Source organism: Euprymna scolopes, chromosome 12, assembly GCF_053919585.1.
Source record: "Euprymna scolopes isolate OS-2025 chromosome 12, ASM5391958v1, whole genome shotgun sequence".
In the NCBI taxonomy this organism is placed as follows: Eukaryota; Metazoa; Mollusca; class Cephalopoda; order Sepiida; family Sepiolidae; genus Euprymna; species Euprymna scolopes.
In genome coordinates, this window is record NC_136493.1 from 26,835,675 (window position 1) to 26,860,192 (window position 24,518).

Here is a 24,518-nt window from a genome sequence, read left to right on the forward strand (position 1 = left end):
GAAACCAGTTTAGTCTTGGCCGCATTGAATGTGACCATCCATTTATGTCCCCATCCACTATGTATTTTGTGCAATTAGAATATATAGGGAAAAACTTGGGGAAATAAACATTGATTGATTAAATTATTGTATAATGAATGGTGATTATTTATTTCTTGGAAAGAAAATAAAAAGGGGGGAAGCCTAAAGTCATTTAGTTCTCTCCCACTGCAAGGACTTATACGTCAGGGTCGGAAAGTGGGAGTTAGAAGTCAGCGCCCTCCCCCCCCCCTCGTGGAGGGACACTCTCGCCTGCAAAAAAAGTGCTTAGGCAGCCTCGTCGGCATTCCTCGGTGAGGGCGCCTCATACAATTAGCAATAAACTAACCTCTTCTCAAAGAGAGAGGGCAAGGCCTGGGAGGGTGGACCTCCTAGAACTGCACAGAACTTAATTGCCACAAAATCAACAGGGACCGGATCATTAAAGTAATTATCTAATCTCTGTTGATATTTTGGAGGGAGAGCAAGGATGAAAATCCGTAGCAGCAAAATCTGAAGTCAAGAAATCACATCATTTCCGTCGGAGAGCAATTTTACCTCTTTCCGGCTGACGACACCAACATTAACAAGAACAGGTACATGAGGTTCAACTTGCCGATATATTTTTACTTCTTTCTGCGCATGCCCAGATTCAATTCATTTCTTCAAGTCGTTTAATATTTAACCCTTTTTTTTACCTATCTCTCGATCGGTAGGAGACGTGGCTGGAGCGCTAAATATTTGGTTTCGATTCTCGTTCATAGCATCCAAGTCAATTTTTTTAAACTTTTAAAATCACTATTATATATTAGGTGCAATATAATATTCAATTGAAAATTGACTCTGTAATAAAAAAAAATACGAAATCTGGATGAATTAAAATATATTTAAGCGTATTTTACGACTTGGCAGGGCCGGGCGCCTCTCCCCCCCCTCCCGCAAGTAGTAAATACAAATATGTAGATCAAAGCACGGGCATCTCTGTTTCATCTTTATATATATATATATATATATATATATATATATATATATATATATATATATATAGTTTTTAAAATATTCTCAATGTTTTGAACTTGTAAATATTTATTTTTTGTACCTGGATTTTATGATTTCCATTTTTAAGTATTCTCAATAATTCGTATCTGCGAATAAGATTTTGTTTTCTTGAAAATATCATTTCCTTTCATTTCTTCTTTAAAGATCCAATAAAAAAAACATATTGCGCACTAATACGAAAATGAAAAACGAATCAACGAAGCGGCATTTACTCTACGCAGGTTGAACCGGCTTTACCTGAAAAAAGAAGTTCCTGGGAATATCAATCTTACAAGCGGTTCCCAGTCACAATGTATATTCCGATCAGGGGATATGACGACGTTAGATTGTTGCAGTTCTTGCGGGGAAGTCTTCTTTTACTTCATTCACAAAAAATGTTTCTCCTTTATTTGATGTGTTTATATATCTATAAAAAAAATTAGCTTGTTTTTACAAATGCGTTATTCAGAATTTGAAAGAAAAAAAAACGCATTTCATTAAGAGAAATTATTGCCTATATTTTCTCACGTCAGTTTGATCTTTTCACCTTCAATGTATATATCAAAATGATTCACTACTTCGCATTCTAAAATAATTATTTTCTCTTCTTTCTGTTTTGTTTTATTTACTGATTCAAGAAATAGAGAGAGAGAGAGGAGGGAGAGAGAGGGGGGACAAAAGGAGAAAGAATACGAATAATCAAAAGAAGTCATATCTGCAGAGTCACTCAATGCCTCCAAAGTCAGATTAGACAAACATTGGAGGAATCACCCGCTTCGTTTTGACTACACGTCTAGGGATGATGTGTATTGAGAGACTAATCTGGGGTGTATAGGCCAATGTTCGTTCTCACCGTATATTGTATTGTATTACCAACAGGAGTTAGGGTTAATGATAGGGTTAATGACTTTTTTCTGTTGCTGTAAACCGTTAATTTTAATTTGCAAAATGGAAATTTTGGAATAAACCACATTCTCGGGCAAAGCCGGGACACGGATAGGGTAGTACATATATAAAAATTAACTTGCTTCACAAACACGTAACTCATAATTTGGGAAAAAAAACGCCTGTGTTTAATGAAAGCGTGGCGGTTTTCTTATTAAAATGCTTATTTTAAAATAAAAAAAGAGTGTTAAAGACTTTTTTTGAAAATCGATAATTACTCTTTTTCGTACTAAAATTGATCATTTATCGTTTTGCACTTAAAATCGATTATTTCTTGCTTAATACTTAAAATCTATAATTTCTTGTTTCATGATTCAAATCGGTGATTTCTCGTCTTGCGCCACTCAACGTTGGAACCATGACGTTTATCTTCTGTCTGAGTACAAATCATTAACAAATACTGAAGGAGTCAAATCTATAATAAAGAAGTTCGACTCAATTATATAAGGGTTCAAATTTATTATGAAGAGGATCAAATCAGTTATAAGGGGGGTTCGAATCAATTATAAAAAGGATTAAGTCATTTACAAAGGGGGGGTCAAATCAAGTATTAAGAGAAGCAACTTTATTATAAATGGGATTAAATCGATTATGAAGATGATCAAGTTAATTATAAAGAGGGTCAACTCAGTTGTTAAGGGGATCAAGTAAATTATAAAGAGGGTTTACATAATTATGAAAGGGATTAACTCAATTATAAGACGGGTCAACTCAATAATAAAGAGGGTCAAATGAATTATGAAAAGGATCAAATCAATTTTAAAGGAGTCAACTCAATTATTAAGAGCATAAATGAAATTATAAAAGGATTCAAATTGATTATACTGTTAACTAAATTATAATAGGGATTAACTCAATTAGTAAAGGACCAACTCATTTATGAAGCGGATAACTCAATTATAAAAGAAGTTAATTCAATTATAAGCTATGTTAAATTAATTATTATTATGAGGCTCAAATCAATTATTAGAGAGTCAACTCAATCAATTATGACAGGAGCAGATCAATTTTGAAAAGAGATCAAATCAACGATTAATAGGGTTAAATTAATATATCAGCTTCTGATATATCATTAATTAAATTCATTGGTTTTTATCTTTTTTTTTTGTTTTGTTTTTATAAATACTAGCAAACGTAGACGTTCAGGTAACGCAAATATTTGCAAATCTCGTTTCAATTAATCTTTCCTCCTCTATTATCGTTTAATACTTCTTTGTCAATCACCTCGCGTTTTTCTCTCTTTTTTTTTTCTTGTTTTCTGCTTAATTCTGGGCTCATTTTTTTTCTCTTGTTCTCTTTCATTTCCCTCTTTCTTCTTTTCTTTTCTGCCTGTTATGACCACAGCACACATTGTCGTTCTCGTTCTTCTACACTTGCTACAGAAAGTTTCACTCGTGACGAACTTGTCAACTAATAGCTATCATTATTCACTAGTCGTTTAAAGCTTCCCTTAGCAAACCCAATGTTTTTTGTTTCTGAGGAAATTGGATTGAGTCTTTCAAACACAATTGTTTGTTTGCACTGTCCCTTCCTAAAATGGTGCTTTTTTTGTTTTGTTTTTATTGCTCTCTCTCTCTCTCTCTCTCTCTCTCTCTCTCTCTCTCTCTCTCTCTCTCTCTCTCTATCTCTTTTTTTCTCTCTCTCTCGTTCGCTTTCTTTCTCTCTCTCCCTCTCTTTCTTTCTCTCTTTCCCTCTCGCGCTCTCTCTCCCCCACTCTTTCTTTCTTTCTCTCTTTCTTCCTCTCTCTTTCTCTCTCTCCCTCTCGCTCTCTCCCACTCTCTCTTTCTCTCTCTTCCTCTCCCTCTCCCTCTCTCCCTCTCTCTCACACACTCTCTCTCTCTCTCTATCTCTCTCTATCTCTCTCTCTATCTATATATCTATCTTTTTATCTATATATCTCTATATCGGTGAAGGTCTTTCTTAGCTCTTAGCTCGAGTGGTCATTTAATCACTCTTGGCTAGTTGTCAACCTAATCTGAGAAAAAACAAAAGAAGGAAAACTCCGGAGAGTTTGAATGACTAAATCAAACGACATTAAGTAACACCAGCAATCAAGTCCAATTAGATTTTAAAAAAAAATTTAAAAAAAAAAAAAAAGCGCCAATTTGCATGTCAATTTACATGACAATTTGCATGACAATTTGCAGATTTTCACACTAACATACGTCATCTATCGGTGTACATGCAATAATTCCTTCTGGGACGATCAGGTTGAAAGGGACGATACCGCGTATTTGATTCTCACGCTCGCCCAACCTCTGAATTACCTTGTTGAGCCGTCCTCTCAAAGAATCAAATTCGGACTAGTTTCAACCAATCATATCATAAACCTTGAGCTGTTTATCTCAGTCCACCTGACAAACCCAGTAATCCTTATCCTTGAGTAGCCTTCGCACTTTGATAGGCGGTGACTTACTAGTTTAATAAATAAAAGGGCATATATCTGTCTGTCTGTCTCCATATTTTCAAACTCTATCTCCTCCGAAACTAAAAGTTGCAGAGCGGTACTAGGTGCTTCAAATGATTGGATTTTTTACGGATTTTTTATGGGTCTTTAGACGGTTAAAATAATTTTTAAGGGATCAAAAAGGGGTCAACATTGAAAAAAAAATTGTTATACATTTTGTACATTCATCTTAGTTTATTTTTAAATTTTAATTTTTAATCAGTTCATATACTTGTCACGTTGGTGCAGTGGCAATGTCATCAGCTTCAAATTCTTCGGTTTCGATTCTGGCTGATGGCACCCAAATGTTTTTTTTTTTTTACTTTCGAAATCACGACTCTATAATAATATATACGAAATCTGGACAAATTAAAATATCATATTTAAGCGTATTTTACGCTCGAGCAAAGCCGGGCGCCCCACTCCCCAGTATAAAATAATTCCTTCCTATCAGTTATTCGTCCTGGTCAGCTAATGAATGATTTTTTTTTTTTTTTACTTAATAAAATATTCTTGATAACTTGAACATAAAAACATGTTAAAAAAGATTTTGTTTTGGTTGTTGGGTTGTTTTGTTTTACTGCATATCAACCCTTTTTAGGTTATGTAATGCCAAATCCGTTAATTTTGGACACAGCTTTTATGCTGAAAGTTTTTTTTATATCTTGAAATATTTATTCATAATGTTTGATTTGGATCTTTTGTTTTACGGCATATCAACCCTTTTTGGGTTATGTAATGCCGAATCGAATCATTTTAGTAAAGGGTTTTATGTTTCAAGTTCTTTATATCTTCAAATATTTATTTCATGGTTTTTAGTTTGGTTATTTTGTTTTATGGCATATGGACCTTTTTTTCTTTTTTTTTTTTTTTGTTATCTAATGCCGAATCCGATCATTTGAATAAAAGTATTTTATGTTTCAAATTCATGGTACTTGGTTTAATTGCTTTGTAGAGGAAAATTGTTGTTTTGACTCTGCCGAACATGATTGAGTTTTGCAAAGGAAAATAAAAGAAGCAATAACATCAATGGTATGTGTATTTTAGATCAGGAAGTTGATATCGTCAGACAACCTGATCTGGTAGCATCAAGCAGGTTTTCTTAGGTTAATCAACATTTGGAGGAGGGGTTCGTATTTTTGCCGCTGACAGCATCAATATCGCTTCGTACAAAGAAAAATTGATCTGGAACGATGCAAAGTTCAATAAGTGGATAATATTATTCATATGAAAGGAGAGTACTGGAATATTTAGGAGGATTATTGTCACTCAGTTTCCATGGGTAGATTTATCTTTCTCGGGGCTTATGTGGTTGTAAGTGTATCGATTAGCGTATATCGTGGACACCCATTTTACTGGAACAATAAAGTTGACGATTTAAAAATAAATAAAAGAACCCGGGTCGTACGGAAGGGTTGACAAATTCCTTTTCCGGGCCATTTCGGCTGAATTTTCTATTTCTAGTTTCACATTCGACAAATGAAAATGTTTTTTTGTAATCAAATGTAAGATCATTGGATTAAGTATTATGTGTGTTCGTGTATGTGTATGTGTATGTATTTGTGTATGTGTTTATGTGTGTGTTTTTGTGTGCATGTGTGTGTATTTGTGTATATGTGTGTGTATTTGCGTGCGTGTATTTGTGTATGTTTATGTGTGTGCCTGTGGCTGTATGTGTGTGTATTTGTGTGTGTGTATGTGTGTGTTTTTGTCTGTGCATGTGTGCGCATTTGTGTGTGTTTTGTCTGTGCGTGTGTGTCTGTGTCTGTATTTTGTGTGTGTTTATGTATGTGTATTTATGTGTTGATGTGTGTGTGTGTCCTTGTCTGTGTATTTGTGTGTGTTTATGTGTGTGTGTTTATGTGTGTGTGTTTGTGTGTGTTTATGTGTGTGTACTTGTGTGTGTGTATGTGTGTATTTGTGTGTGCATGTGGGTGTATTTGTGTGTATATGTATGTGTATTTGTGTGTGTACGTGCGCGTATTTGTGTGTGCTTATATGTGTGTATTTGTGTGTATGTGTGTGTGTATTTGTGTGTGTATGTGTGTGTATTTGATTGTGTATATTAGTGTGTATCTGTGTGCGTTTTATGTGTGCGTATTTGTTTGTGTGTATGTGTGTGTATTTGCGTGTGTGTGTGTGTGTGTGTGTGTGTGTGTGTGTGTGTGTGTGTGTGTGTGTTCTGATGCTACGCCTTATCTTTTTGTACCTCTGTCAGTTAAGGAGAATTGTTTCTAGACCGAGGCAATTTAAATTTTTCTCTCAATTCAAACTTTACCCGTTCCTTTTTTTTGTGGAGCTGGATTTTCTTCTTATTATAAAACCGACCTCGTTTCTCATTCTGCCTTCTGTGGGGGGGGGGGGCAAGTAAATAGACACTAAAAGAATTTTTTTAAATAAGGATTCACCACTTATCAAGGTCGAGGATAAGGATTAATGAGCGTGCGGTAGCCAGTGAGATAATAAAGTAGTGTTCATTAATGGTTAAAATTAGGTAGAATTTGATTATTTAAGAGGCAGCTCAACAAGAACTTGTTTACATTCGATTCTAAGATAACCATGTTGTAGTCAGCGAGAAAGTAGGTCCGTAATACAGAGTTCCACGGACGGATATTTCTAAGAAAAAAAACTTTGAGCATGGAAGTCAGGTTTAGTTTCGGGTACAGAAAGAGAGTAAGGGAAACTGTTGACGAGTGTTTGCTGTGAATGTTTTGCACGGGAGGTCATAGATTGAAGCTCAGTCGAGCAATTGTCATGAAAATAATGATAGAACATAGATAGACTAGCAACGTCGCTTCTGTGAGAAAGATGCTGCAAGGACGAGAAAAAGGACATCACCTACTGGGTTTCGAAGGCGACAGCGCTTATGTATATTTTTTATTTACATATTTTCCACTCTGGAATGAAGAGACGAAGAAGAAATTAAAATAAGACGAAAGATTGACACTGTACAACTGACAGCACTGATATTGCATATTAAGAAAGATCCTAGAGTGCGGAAACCAGTGCATGTTAACAAATAAGATTAAACAATCACATGTTAAAATAATAATAATAATAATAATAATAATAATAATAATAATAATAATAATAATAATAATAATAATAATAATAAAACACAATCAGATTTAATTTTTTTACATAATACGACGAACCGATCAGAGCTTAGATTAATCCTTAAATGGATAACAAATTCCATCTACAAAATAATGATTCAATATTTAATGGGGAATACCTATTGTGTCTTAAAGTTATCTCCCTTGCTAAAGAGACATTTAAGCATAATTTACCTGTCCCTGGATTTCAGCCAGGCCATAAAGAATAAAATAATGAGGAAAAATAAAATAGAGAAACGCTTACCAAAATCGGCTCAGTTTTATAGCAATTCTCCTAGTTGTAAACTGTTAAAATTATTAAATAAATCATTTATACTGTTGCTCTTCATACAATCGTTTTCCGTCGTTTTCATCCATTTATTTCTTCATATTTGTGTATTAACACTCACAAACGACTTCACAATATTTGCTCATCACTTATTCCTATAAATGGTAACTTTACATCGTTTTCATCCATTTATTTCTTCATATTTGTGTCTTACCACTCGCACAAAACACGTTTCAACATTTACTCATTACGTTTCTGTATTTTTCAGATGAAAATTGGTTATTCGCATTAATTGGATTCAGCGGAGATGAGAACAGTAGTCCGATGAATCCAAATAATACGAATTTTCTCATTACTTACGTCTTCAGATGGTACATTGTAATTGTTTATTTGTTTCTATTTTTATCTTACTACTCGTAAACCGCTCCATAATAATATCAAAGTAAAGTGCGACGCTATGTAAGAAAAAAAATTATTACTTTGCCACCTCGCTAACTCCTTTCCCACAAATTAAAACAAACAACGAAACAATGTGGTATCAATATTTAGGAGAATTATTGTCATTCATGGAAAACAACCAGACGTTAGCTGTAAGAAATTTTTTAGAAAGGCCGGTTCAAAAAAGTCCAAGTGAACCAAAATAATGAAAGTGATTGCACTGTTTTTGTGTAAATCAGTTGCCAACTTTGACTAAGTCGTTATGGTCGCGTTTGAATTTTGTTAATTACAGGTCTTTTTTATGTTTATTTAAATTACAGAGAAGAGACGAGAAAATGAAAATTTAGTGAAATTAAAACTAATTATGTCATACGTAGTCGTTGGTTGGTTTGTTGGTTGGTTGGTTGTTTTTGTTTTACGGCATATCAACCCTTTTCAGGTTATTTAATGCCGAATCCAAAGATTTTGAAGAAAAAAATTTTTTAATAGAATATATTTGTTTTCACGTCGGTTTCTATTTAACCCATAGTTGGGACCCCAACAGATACCACCACTCCGGGTCAGAGTGTACCTGGGAGCAATGGCAATTAAAGGGTGGCTCCACACTCCCCAAAGCCCGCAAGCTGGGGCCTCACCACTGGATATAGTTTAAGGTCATATCCAGGACTCCCATTGAGGGACTTTTACCCTCTGAAGGGGGGAGGGCAGTCGGCGTATTCTAATGCCCCACCGACAGGGCCCGTAGTCGTTGGAGAAATTACTGAAACACATTCTCTCTAATAAAAGAAATATTTGAGCTAAGCAGCAGTTATTACTCATAAATTGATTTCAGATTCTACGCGTTTTTTTTTTTTCTTATTCGTTTATAAAGTCATTTATTGAACGGTAAATGCCCTTTGTTTTGCGCTTTTACTATTTCATTGCACAAGTTTTATAATTTTTTTCAATGAATATCAATTATAACATATTTCTCGTTTTAAATAAGCATTTACTTCCATAGGATACCATTTAAGAAAAGCAGTAATCCCATTAACATTCTCATTTTAAACATTCATCTAAATAGCATTCGCCTTTTAAATAAACATTATTCTGAAGGTCATTCTCATTTTAAACAAACATTAATCTAAATAGCATTCGCCTTTTAAATAAACATTAATCTGAAGGTCATTCTCATTTTAAACAAACATTAATCTAAATAGCATTCGCCTTTTAAATAAACATTATTCTGAAGGTCATTCTCATTTTAGACAAAGGTTAATCTAAATAGCATTCGCTTTTTAAATAAACATTATTCTGAAGGTCATTCTCACTTAAGACAAACATTAATCTAAATAGCATTCGCCTTTGAGATAAACCTTATTCTGAAGTTATTTTCGTTTTAGACAACCACTAATTTAAACAGCATTCACCTTTTAGAGAAAGATTATTCTGAAGGTCATTCTCATTTTAAACAAACATTAATCTAAATAGCGTTCACATTATATATAAACATTATTTTGAAAGTCATTCTCATTTTAGACAAACTAGATAGAGTAGGTGTATTTAAACACAGTATCACCCATGATTAAAAAAAACTTGTGTATAATCCATAGTAAGGAATATTCTACATAGAGCAAGTTGTGACCCAAAAGTGGGATTACATTTGCTTTTAGTAGTGTTTTGGCAGCACAAATGTTACACACACCATTTAATATTGGCTATTTTTACTTTTGTATAAACCCAGCAAAAATATGTATTGATCTAAATAGTATTCTGAGTTTGAATAAACACTAATTTAAATAGCATTCACATTTCAAATAAACATTCGTTTCAATAACACACTCATTTTGGATAAGCTCTAATTGAAAATGGAATTGCTATTTTAGATAACTGTTATCAAGTATGTCACTGAACACTTTTTTGTATTATGTAAAATAAAACAGTAACCTACATACAATTAATGTAACATAAGTTGCTACCACATCCATAGATGAATGGAAATGCGCTATGGTCATATCTTTCTCAGAATTGTTGGTACGTAATTGACTACACCAGACCTGATAGATTTGGGTTTGGCTCAGCAAATTTCATAGACTGTAAAGCTATCTATTAGACTCTATCATACATACACACACGCATGCTCATATATATATATATATATATATATATATATATATATGATAATATATATATATGATAAGTGGTGACCACTGTATAAAAAAATATATATATATATGTATGTATGTATGTATGTATGTATAATGACAGCGATAAAAAACAAAACAAAATGACGGGAATTATTTTTCTCTGTTACAGTAGATAAAGTTAGGACCTTATTTAAGTAATATACTTAATATATACTATTACTGCAAGCTTGCCTATATTGAAAATGCTTGCTTCCTGGCTAGCTAATCAAACCATCTAATATAGTTAGTCTTATTTTCTATTATATTCGAAATATAATACAGTGACATTAGCAAACTCGAGATAGATAACGACAAACTTCCACCCATTAATATGGGAGGGGAGATTATCATCAAAAGTGTCCTGAATTGATAACTTAGCACCGGACTTACTACTTAGATATAAATAAGTCACTTGTACCCATTCCCCTCATCCCCCCCTTTTTAATGGAGAATAGATAATACAGTGGATGTGTTATCGGCAGCTCCAGTAACTCTCGCTTCTCCTTTTTTGTCCCTCAGTCCTCATTCAATGAGGGTTTTTTCTGACCAAGGGTGAAGAAAAAGCTGCTTAAAGGTTGGTAGTACTTGGTGAACAGTAGTCTGAGATATCGGAAATTTTTCTGTCTCTATGTCTGTCCTTGTGGCTATGTAACTAGTAAGGGTGCTGGAGGTAAACGTTTTGTCTGGGCTGACGTTATCCGCCTGATAGTCAGGGACTCGAACCTTGGATTAACCACTAAGGAGGCTGTCCTATCAGCAGGCGCAAAGTACTGGGACTGCTGTATTGCCATTTGTTGAGTGGATCTGGACCATGCAGTAGTCTATGGTGGGGCCTCTCGATACCATACTAGTGGGTAATTGTTACGGCTTTACCTTTTCGTGTGCTACAAAAAAAATCCTGTCTTTTTCTCTCTTCCTTTCCCTCTCTGTACTGCTCTAACCAAATATGCCGACCTGTTCCACAAATCCCAAAACCTCAACATGAAATATCTCCAGAAAAAAACTCGAATAAACCTAGAACCCCATCTTCCAACGTAGACCCCTACTACCAGGTCTCCTTCTCCAACATCAGGGGTCTACGTTCCAACCTTCCAGAGGTTGAAACCCAATTACAGGAGACGAAACCGAACATATTATTTCTAAGCGAAACTGGAATAGGGCCGACCACTTCCCTAGATGAGTTCATAATTAACGGATACTCTAATTTAACAGCTAAATCTGACCCCCAAGATCGCCATGGACATGGAATATGTGCCTACATTAAAGATGGCTTCCCGTGTGGCAGGGATATCTCTAGAGAAGATCCTAACTTACCCTATATGTGCTTCCGGGTTGCACTTGCTAACACCACTGCATTTATATTTGCACTCTATCGGCCCCACAACAGCGGAGTTACTATCTTTAAGAGCATATCTGAGAAAATAGACCACATCCTGTCTGCACATCCCTCGGCTAACATCCACATCTGTGGTGACTTCATCGTCCATAACGTGGAATGGCTGACCCATTCAAATAAGACAGACGATGAGGGGAGGTTTTGTCATGATTTTGCCATTGCTTATGACCTCACTCAGATTGTTCGCGAACCCACCCGTGTGCCCGATACACCCGGTCAATATGCAAGCCTCCTAGACCTTTTTCTCTCAACTTCCCCTGAGCTATGTTCATGTTCCGTTCATTCTCCTCTAGGATCCTCCGACCACTCCGTTGTATCAGTTAAGATAAAAACGAAATGTAATAAGTCCCCAGACGTACCCCCTCCACCGTACTGTATACCGATACTCTAAGACTGACTGGGATAGCTTCCGTACATTCATATCTGATTTACCTCTGCACTCCATGTTTAAAAAGGAAGTGTCCTCTATAGTATCAGATCTGACCGAATGGTTTATTGTAGGCATAGACCAATTCATACCATCTAAAAAATTCCAACAAAAACCTAACAGCCAGCCATGGTTCTCCCCAGAATGTGCTGCTGCTATCGCGCACAGAAATCACTTTTTTCATAGCTACCAACGTAATAGATGCACTGAGACTAAAGCTGCTTTCAGGACTGCCAGCAACCACTATAAAAGAGTAATAAAAATGCAAGAGAGCTATATGCCCAGTCCGTTAAATCCAAGGTAGCTGATCAGCGGCTTGGTTCCCACCAGTTTTGGCAAATAACAAATAGGATCCTGAACAGAAGTGTGCGTTCTATCCCAACCATTATCAATGGACCAGAGGTCATCTCGTCAGCGTCAGACAAGGCCAAACTATTTGCAAAGAACTTTGCAGCTAATTCTACCCTATGCGACGAAGGCCATCAACTCCCCATATTTCCTCCTATAACACAGAACACGCTAGGTAACATACAAGTATCCGTGCATGAGGTCGCCAAGCTAAACAAGAACCTTGATTCCAGTAAAGCAACTGGCCCTGACGGCATCCCAATTATAGTGTTAAAAAAGCTTCAACCAGAACTTGCTCCCATACTTACGAAACTATTTAAGCGTTGCCTTAAGGAGAAGTGCTTTCCGACTCCCTGGAAGACCTCATCAGATTTCCCTGTATTTAAGAATTCAGGCGATAAGTCATCTCCCTCACAGTACAGACCAATAAGTCTCCTGTGTGTTATGAGTAAGTTGCTGGAATCCATATTAAATAGAGAAATAGTCAACCACCTCAGCAGAAATAACCTTCTTAGTGACACACAATATGGTTTCCACTCTGCAAGATCTACCGCAGATGTGCTGACGGTTATATCTCACAGGATTAGTGAATCTCTTGACAAAGGCTTCCTTTCTAGGGCAATTGCTCTTGACATATCAAAAGCCTTCGACAAGGTATGGCATAATGGTCTACTTCACAAGATTTCCAGCTACGGTATAACTAGAAATGTTTTCTCAATCATTAAATCATTTCTCTCCGATAGGCTCATAAGAGTAGTGGTCGATGGACAAAAATCAGAGGCCTGCAGTATTAATGCTGGAGTCCCTCAGGGGTCAATCCTGGGCCCAACTCTCTTCCTGATCTACATCAATGACCTCCCTAAACATATACCTAAATCATTCGTTGACATCTATGCTGATGACACAACCATCTACGGCAACACATCAAAGGCTGTAAATGACAAAGTTCTCTCTGACTCTCTCTCTCTCTCTCTCTCTCTCTCTCTCTCTCTCTCTCTCTCTCTCTCTCTCTTCTAATCTCGAGCGCGTGGTTCAGTGGGGGAAGACGTGGCTGGTTACCTTTAATGCATCTAAAAGAAAACTCCTATCCTTACATCATCAACGCTCTGATCCCCATCTGGCATCAATTGTGATGGATGGCTCTCGTCTGAGAGAGGCCCCATGTTTTGACAAGCTTCTGGGTTTGACCTTTACTCCTGATCTGAAATGGAACACGTACATCAAGTCTGTTGCCAAGGTCGCTGGAAAGATGGTGGGATCCTTCTACCGCTCCAGAAGATATCTCACTACTGATGCAATTCTCTATCTATATAAAAGTCAAGTACGTCCAAGGATGGAATACTGCTGCCATATTTGGCCAGGAGCTGCTAAAAACAGCCTATCCTGCCTTGACAGAGTACAAAATAGACTTCGTGGCTTAGTGTGGGATGCCCATTTCTCTACCCTGCAACCTCTCTCCCACAGAAAAGACGTTGCGAGCCTATCCTTGTTTTATCGTTATTTCCATGGCAGGTGCTCGTCTGAACTCCAATCTCTGGTCCCCCCATCGCCAATCTTTCACGAAAAACACCCGTCTAGCCGAATCCACTGTGAAAAATTTCCCCCACTCTTTATCTGTGCCTAAATCAAAACGTGGATTCCATGAACAAAGCTTCTTTCTTAGAACTGCACGCCTGTGGAACTCTGTTCCGTCTGCCTGCTTCCCACCTGACTACAACTTGGATGTCTTCAAATCCAACGTTAACAAATTCCTAATGAACCGCCCCCTTAAGTAAACACTTCATCAAATCTCCACACTAACGTAATGTACGTACTTGCAATAACCCTTATCCCTGAGTGGCTTCCGGGCCTTGATAAGTGGTGACCACTGTGTAAATATATATATATATATATATATATATATATATATATATATATATATATATGTATGTATGTATGTATGTATGTATAATGACAGTTGTGTTCTCCGTGATACATGCGTTGTTAAGTTTTGAAATTAAATACTTTTGTTATAGACTAGCATGGGCGCCCGGCGTTGCCCAGGTGTTTGGATATGTATGTTGAGCAAAAAAAAAAGAAGTGGTAGTAGAAAGGCAGGCTCGAACCCGTACCGCAAAGGAGGAAAAGAACGGGGTAAAACCTAACGTTTATGCTGTTACGACCACCGCCAAACCGGAAGCGACATTTTTTTAAATTAAGGCTAGACAATCTAAAGGAGAGGATAACTTTGAAAAATATCGGCGAAAAAAGTTACCCCCCCCCTATAGAAAAGTGCCTAGTTGAAGGGAAAGATATTAATGTTTTTAGTCAATTTTTCGATATTTGTTGTATGAAAGGTCGAACTTTAAAACGATACTGATCTTGGTAAAATCCATCGCCTCTATTGAAAGGTTAAGGCAGACATGCAAACAGACATACATACATACATACATTTATATATTGATAACTAAAAATTTTCGACCCAAACTGATGAAAAAGCTTGCCCTATCTCTGAATACCCTTTATGTAAAATTTCAAATATTTAGATCAGAAATTGTCTGAGTAATTTGGAAGAGACCGCAGAGGTCAATTTTTTTTAACTTTCAACCCTATTATGACCCCTTAAAATTTATTGTTTTAGGCTTAAATCAAGTTATCAAGTTAGATCCATGTCCAAAGAACCTATATCTAAACTTTCAAGTGCGTAGATCCAAAATTGTCGGAGGAGTTTGGTAGAGTTCTCAAAGGTCAAATCCTTGAATCCGACCCCTTAATCGCTAAATTTCTGGCCAAAAACCGATCACATCGATTTTCCCCAAATCTCGGTAACCAGTCTGTAGACTAAAAATTGACAAAGTTATTGCGTAGGGAAATGTACACAGACACACAGACACACAGATACGTTCACTTTTATAGATATATCGATTTATAAGCGAAAATAAAACGCGAAGATTTTGTAAAGTAAACATTTATTTGTTTCAAATAAATATTTCGACATGATGCGTGTTCCTCGGATTTTTTTTTTTTTTTTCTGTGTAAGACGTATCACATCGAAATTTTGCTTTTAAACAAATAAATGTTTGTTTATTTTACAAAACTTTTGCGTTGTATTTTGTCTCATAAACATATAACATACGTATTTCATTATATATATATATATATATATATATATATATATATATATATATATATATATATATACAGTCCTGGTCAAAATCATAAGACCACTTAAGAAAGTAAGCGTTTACGCATATTATCGAATTTTTAATCAAACAAATGGTTGAAACCATTGCCAAAATGGAAAATATGATGGGAAAAAATGAAATTTGCTTCATTTGAAACCTTAAACCTAATCTAATAATCATTTTTTAAAAAACAAACATTTTCACTTGGTAAAAATGATAAGACCACTTTAATAAAATCGGCTAGTTTTGAAAAAATGAATACGAAAAGCTTTCTATGTTACTAATAGCAATTTGTTAGTGGATAAAAAAAAACATCTTACTACATTATAAATCGCAAATTTCCTTTGCCTTTTGGCCAAGATCAAAGTGTAGTATCTGTTCCGGCAGATACTGCAAGCTATGACTAGCTATGACTAGCAAAGACCAGATGTGGGGGCAACCCCACATGCCTGACCTTTAACCAGCTCCCATTTCCCACCTCTCGGGAGCTGGTCCCCATTTTCCCTTCCCCCTCCCTTCACTCCTCACATTAAAAATCGGCCTTGTGCCTAATTTGCTCGGTGGGGGAGCAAATAAATACCATCTGTTCTTCAGATGCTGCACTTCATTTTCTTGTTCTCTTTCGGTGGAGGAGAAATCCTTCACGACTGAGACAATTTTTATTTTTGTACCTTTTCTCCACGTTAAAAAACGACCTTAGTGTCTAACTCTGTCCCGTGGGGAGGCATTGTAAATAGGTACATTATAAATGGCAAAATGGAAACCATTATCAGAGTTTGAGAGATGAAGGATCTTTGAGCTTAATAGGGGTGGACTCTCCCATAGATCCATTGCAAACGAAGTGAATCGTAGCAAAACGGTCATCGCAATTTTTTAAGAAATCCAGATTAATATGGGCACAAAAAGAGTCCAGGTCGACCAAAAAAAATAACCCCATCACTGTATCGCCGTATCAGAAGAAGTTTTAAAAAACTCCAGTATGAGCTCGAGTCGATTGAAAAGCCAAACAGCAGTAGAATATAGTCCTAAAACCATCAGAAGGCATCTGAAAAATGAAGGGTTTCAATCATTTAAAGCGACTGCAGAAATCACGTCTTCTTGAACAGCACAAAACTAACCGACTTAAATATGCCGCCAAATACCAGACTTGGGATGAAGAGAAGTGGGAAAATGTAATTTTCTCCGATGAGAAAAAGTTTAATCTAGATGGTCCAGATGGATTTCAACACTATTGGCATGATAAAAATTTGCCCAAAGAGACTTTTTCAACTCGGCATAGTGGAGGAGGGTCTTTAATAATCTGGGGTGCTTTCTCGTCAGCTGGGACCCTAAAGTTGCAAGTAGTGAAAGGCCGGCAAACATCATTGAAGTACATTTCAATGCTTTAAAATGCTTCTATCAGGACTGAAGGTTTCCAGCAAGACAACGCTGCGATACACACTTCTCGACAAGCACGAGAATACTTTTCTTCAAATAATATAGAATTGTTAGATCATCCAGCATGTTCTCCGGACCTCAATCCCATTGAAAATCTTTGGGGATGGATGGCAAAAGAAGTATTCAAGGATGGAACCCAGTATGATTCGATAAAGGAACTTTCTGCTTCAGTTTTCAGTACATGGGATAAAATTCCTTTGCAACTGATAAAAAACTTAGTCGCAAGCATGCCAAAGAGAATTTTTGAAGTAATTCGTAATAATGGACGCTATACTAAATACTGAGACCCTTTTTAGTAATTTATAATTGCCTTTTGTTAGATAAATTATCAGTGGTCTTATCATTTTGACCATGTTTGTGAAAATGTTTTTTTTTTTTAATAATTATTAGATCAGGGTTAAGGTTTCGAATGAAGCAGATTTCAATTTTTCCATCATATTTTCCCTTTTGGCAATGGTTTCAACCATTTTTTTTTTAATTAAAAATTCGATAATATACGTAAACGCTTACTTTCTTAATATATATATATATATATATATATATATATATATATATATATATATATATATATATATATATATAAGAACGTCAAAAAGAGCTAATAGCTCTTAAAAAACCGCTAAGTAACAGAAAAAATAAAAATAACAGCGTTTCGAAGCTGTTAACACCGCTAAAAAACGCCAACAAAAAATCTTAAATTTATAACCGACTAGTGGGGGTACCCTGCGTTGCCCGGGCGTGGAGAGGTGTGGGGTGTAAAATGACCGTAGGAAGTCCAGGTGGAAAAAAAAGTGGTAGTAACAGTGGGTGGGGGTAATCAAAACAACAATAGATAAACCGGGTGGAGAGTGGGGTGAGAAAAATGGTAGTAGTGGTGGTGGGGTACCCAGCGTTGCTCCGATGTGTGTAGGTGATGTAGTAAGGAACCCCGGGTGGATAGAGGTGTTAAAAAAGTGGTAGCAGCGGTGGGGAGGGGTATATAAACAACAGTCGGCAGCCCATGTGAAGAAAGGTGATAAAAAAATCGTAGTAACGGTGGGGGGAGGGAATCAAAACAACAGTAGGCAGCCAGGGTGGAGAGAGGTGTTTAAAAAAAGTGGTAGTAGGCAGGCAGGCTCGAACCCGTGACGCGAAGGCGAAACGAAAGTGAAAGAAAATCTGACGTCTTACCGCTGCTCCATGAGGCGACCGAGTCGAAAGCGTTCAAATTAAGCGTAGACAATCGAAAATAAAAGATGACTTGCAGAAATGGCGTCGGAAAATCCGACCCCTATCTTCAGAAAACTGCCCAGTTGAGGGTAGAATAATTAATATTTTCGGCCAATTTTTCGATATTTTTCGTCCGAAGGGTCGGGCTTCAAAATAATATCGATCTCGTGAGGATCCGTCGTCTCTGTCGAAAGTTTTTGCAAAACAAACAAACACGCATGCATACGCATGCACACACACACACATATTTTACCTTATATATATATATATATATATATATATATATATATATATATATATAAACATCGTACATTCAAGTGGTGATAGATCGTGGCATATTGGTACAGAATACGGATACTGGTGTCATGAGATCGATTGTAACGATGGCTAAAAGCTAGAAACATGCATGTCTATAGGTATACTTTTATGCACGTAAATAATATATATATATATATATATATATATATATATATATATATATATATATATATATATATATATATACAGGGTGCCCACAAAGTCTTGCTACATAATCTACAGGATGCTTCCACAAAGTCTGGCTACATAATGTAGCTAGATTTTTTTTTACCTTTAAAAAGTAAACGAGTGTTTATTTTTAAAGAGATATATTTCGGAGATATGCAATCCTTTTTCAATCTATATACCTGTCTAAATTTTTTCCTCTTATTCTTCGCCATGGTGTTGAATGGGAGAACTTGAGTTGAATCCACATGATACTAGCTGTGGATTTATCTGTAGCCGGATAATTACGCGTGGTCGCGCGTGATTTGAAAATCTGGGTAGGTTATCAATTAAAAGGCGTTGAGTGAAATTTGAAAATTAAATAAGATACGTGTTACATTGAACACCATGGCGAAGAATAAGAGAAAAAAATGTAGACATATATATAGATTGAAAACTCCGAAATATATCACTTTAAAAATATACACTCGTTATTTTATAAAGGTGAAAAAAATTCGCGTTGCAGCTATTTGGCTTTAAAGTGTTCAATGTAACACGTATCTTATTTAATATATATATATATATATATATATATATATATATATATATATATATATATATATATATATATATATATATATATATATATAGCAAAGTACCCGTCGTTGACTGGGTTCAAAAACAGCCTACAGAAAATGGACTCTGATTTATTAAAGTATGATAGGTTATGAAAAGGAAGGGTTGTAAAGAGATAACTTCGAATTCGGGGGTATCAAAACCAAAGCAAAATATGATGAAAGTAAAAATAAAATAGATAACCCCCATAATTTATTATACCATGTCTGTTCACACTAAAACACTTATCACAATATTCTGTGGATCTATATTAAAAAAAAACCTTGTTAAACTTTGTGACATATTTTCATTCTATGGAGGTCAGGCGCGAACGAACACTCCATAATTTTATTATACCATATTTCTTCAAACTGAAACCTAATTATCAAAGTATACTTACGCAGATAGATGTGAAAAGTCTTTATTAAAGTTGGTGCCTATTTCCATTCTATGGAGGCCAGGCGCGAACGCAGACCATACAATTTTATTATACTATTTAAGTTAAAACATACTTATGAAAGTATTATTATGTACATCTATATCAAAAACACTTCTAAGCGCTTTTTGTAATTGTTTAATTTTTTATTTCCATACTTTGTGGACCAGGCGCGAACGCAGACCCCACAATTTTAATGAATCACCGTTTTGCAGCATCAAACATACCCAATCCTGTGTCTCGATACATCTTCTATCATTATATGCAATCAGTTTTTTTTTTTTAAATAGTCAACCATATAGGAGCCTATTCGTGACCAGACACACACACACACACACACACATATTCAGCTTTATATATATATATATATATATATATATATATATATATATATATATATATATATATATATATATATATACCTGGAGTAATTAAAGTGGTAATTTAAATTCAAATAAACGAAGTTTGACTAAACTTCCTGTTTCAGTTTTATATTCAACAGATGAAGAATCCTCAGCGTAAACTTTTCTAGTAAAGACATTAACGAATAAGATGTTATGATTTGTAAAAATGTTTAGCATAAAGACAAAAAAAAAATATATATATATATATATATATATATATATATATATATATATATATATATATATATATATATTGAAATAAATAATGTGGGATGCTAGTTGTGTAGCCGATAGCGACATAATATGAAATTCAATTAGCCAATAAAAAAGTTTTTGATGTCTTGATTAGCGAACAATGATAAATGTTTACCTTCTCTTCCTTATTCTTATTTTTCTTTCTCTTTTTCATTCCCCTCTTATTATTATTTTTATTCTACTTCTTCCCTTTTTTCTTCTTTCTCTTTTTATTCCTCCTCTTATTATTATTTTCCTCTTCTATCTCTTCTTCTCATTCTTCTCTTTTTTATTCTTTTTCTTTCTATTCCTCCTCTTATTATTATTCCTTCTCTTCTACTTCTTTTTCTCCTCTTTTCTATTCGTATTCTTCTTTCTATTTCTCTTCCTTCTCTTCTTCTACTTCAACTTCTTCTTCTTCTTCGTCATCTTTTTCTTCTCCCACTTATTTCTTTTCTTCTTCCTAATGATCTTCCAAATCACACCCTTGCATCATTCGTAGACATTTATGCTTATGACACTACCTTCTATGGTAGCACATCTAAGACCGTAAACGACCAAGTCCTCTCCGATTCTCTCTCCTCTGATCTTGAGCACGTGGTAAAATGGGAAAAGGGGTGGCTGGTTACTTTTAATGCATCTAAAACCAAGCTTCTATCTTTACATCATCAACGCTCTGATCCCCATCTGGCGTCAATTGAAATGAATGGCTCTCGTCTTGGGGAGGCCTCATGTTTTGACAAGCTTCTAGGCTTGATCTTTACTCCTGATCTTAAATGGAACACGTACAAATCTGTTGCAAGGCCGCTGGAAAAATGGTGGGATCCTTCTATCGATCCAGTAGATATCTCACTGCTGATGCAATTCTCTATTTATATAAGAGCCAAGTTCGTCCAAGGATGGAATACTGTTGCCACATCTGGACAGGAGCCGCTAGAAAAGACTTGTTCTGCCTTGATAGAGTTCAAAATAGACTTCGTAGCCTCATAGGAGATGTCCTTTTTTCTTCCATGCAACCTTTTTCTCACAGAAGAGATGTAGTTAGTCTTTGCTTTATCGTTATTTTCATTGTAAGTGCTCAACTGATCTTCAATCTATGGTCCCTCCTCGCTAAACTTTCACAAGAAACACTCGTCTAGTTGAAAACACTATCAATAATTCCCCCCACCCTTTATCTATGCCTAAACCTAAGCGTAGATTCCATGACCAAAGCTTCTTTCTTAAAACTGTACTCCTGTGGAACTGTCTTCCGTTTTCCTGCTTTCCCGCTGACTACAATATCGTTGTCTTCAAGTTCAATGTAAACAAGTTCTTGATAAGTCGTTCCCTTTAAGTTAACAAATTTACTGAATTTCGATTACTGACAATTACTATATTGTCCAATTGAATACTGTACACTTTTTAACTCTGATCCTCGAGTGGCTCCTGGGCCTTGATAAATGGTGATGCCTATGTAAAAAAAAATTGTGCAGTTCTCGCATTACGTTGTTATCTCCTGCAATAATCTTAAAGTGGCAATTCGACGGGATGAATGTTTGCTTGCGTTCTTTGTGGGATGAAACATAAACCTTAGCAGGTGTCGAAAGGCGTTGGTTTGTGATTATCGCTGCTGCTGCTGCTGCTGCTGCTGCTGCTGCTATTGGACAAACATTGCAATAACAACAACGTCCCAATTGCATAGTTGTTAATGTGAAAATGTTCCAGTGGAGAAGTGTTAGCCAAACGAGGCTTCTTCTAGATTAATGCTGCCTTTTCGCCCAGGTTAATCCTCATGACAATGGATAATGGAAACGTAATTACGTTAGGAAAGTCATAAAATGACATTCTCCAGATGCAAGGAATCTATGTTAGCCAGAAAGCACTTTTAACTACACCGTATAAACGAATTAGAAAGGACTGTTGTGTTAAACAATACCAATCCCTATAAACTGTCACCTCCCACTAAGACTTATTGCAGTCCTCTCTGCTCAACATAATAATTGCAATTTCATCTTCTCATTCATTCTCTGATAAATCAAACTCCCATCACCTCAGTTCAAATGCAAAACCGCATCACAGCACAGAAATTAGGAACCCGTGACTTTTGGAAAATCTGCAACATTGTAGTAAATAATGGGCAGTCAACAATTCCCCCACTATCAAACAATCATCAGGTTGTCTGCACGGAAACCAAGAAGGCTAGCGTGTTTGCCAGTCGGTTTGCCTCAAACACCACAATGGACCCAGCAAACCACTCCCTCCCTGATTTTCCTTTGCAGACTGACGCCACACTAGATGATCTGGAAATCATTCTTTCTCAATTCGAAAGCATATGGACCCGATCTCATCCCGATTGTGCTATTAAAAATACTCTGCTGAGGTTGCTCCAGTTCTCTCCAAACTTTACAACAAATGCCTTAATGAATCTTGGTTTCCTGGCTGCTGGGAAACTGCTTCTATGGTACCAGTTTTCAAGAATTCTGGCGAGAGAACTGGCCCATTAAATTACAGCCCTATGAGTCTCCGCCTGCTTTTCGCCAAAATATTTGAGTCCATAGTTAATACATTTCTAGTCTATCACCTTACAGTTGCTAGACTTCTGACCGACCATCAATATGGATTTAGGCAAGCCCGTTCCACAGAAGATATCCTAACTGTAATCTTTGAGTGTATATACCATTCACTGAACAAAGCAGGGAAGAGTAAAGCGATGGCCCTATATATATCTAAGGCTTTTGACAGGGTATGGCCTGATGGTTTTCTCAGGAAAATCAGATCATATGGTATCACTGGAAGAATATATAACGTCATTAAATCCAGGTTGTCCTCGACGGTTGTACATCTAAACAATATGATATAAATGCGGGAGTACCTCAGGAGTCTATCCTTGGACCTTTATTATTCCTAATATTCATAAATGACCTCCTGATAAAACTGTGTGTGAGATGAGTATATTTGCTTATGACACCACGCTCTATAACAGGCTCGAAGGGAAAACAAATGAACACATATCTAAAGAAATGACAAACACTAGAGGAAGGTCTCCAATCTGTAGTGGAATGGGGACAAAAATGGATGGTCACATTCAATGTTGCCAAGACTAAACTTGTTTCCTTCAATAATTACAAGAAACTTTCTCTACCACCAATAGCAATGGCCAAAAACACATTACCTAAAAGTAATTCTTTTAAACTTCTCGGCCTAACGTTCACAGGGAACATGAGTTGGGACAGATACATTGAGAATATTGTCAAGGCTGCTGCGAAGAAGGTAGGCTCTCTCTACCGTGCTAGAAAGCTACTTACGCCTGAAAGTCCTGTACCTCTATAAGGCCACCATTCGCCCATGTATGGAGTACAGTTGTCACATTTGGGCTGGTGCATCTGCTACTAGTCTCTCACTCCTGAACAGAGTCCAAATGAGAGGCGCCAATCTGATAGGTCCTGAACTGTCTTCTAAGTTTCAACCCATCGACGAGATTTTGCATCCCTCTGCCTGTTCTACAAGTATTTCAATGGTGAATGCTCCGACGAACTACAAGCACTTGTACCCCCTCGACGTAAATACTCCCAACATATCCGACAAGCAGCAAAATCTCACCCCTACACAGTAGAGATCCCTAGATGTAAGAAAGCTTTCTACTCTAATAGTTTATTCCCCAGAACTTCTAGACTTTGGAACTCCCTTCCGGGATTCTGCTTTCCAAAATGTACTTACATGCAGAAGTTCAAGTGTAATGTGAACGGACATCTTGCTACTCATCTCCCTTCATAATATCCCTGCAACTTATGTTCCAAATAGTAGCCCCCTACTTCAAATTGGCACTGCGCCTTGTTTGGAGTGAAAATTGATTTTTTTTTTAAACTTTTTTTTTTCTTTTTCACCTTAAACAATGTATATTGCTACTTGGAACGTAAGGAGCTACTATTTGGAATTATGTCTAACAGCGATCTGTGTGGAATTGAGCAGCGAG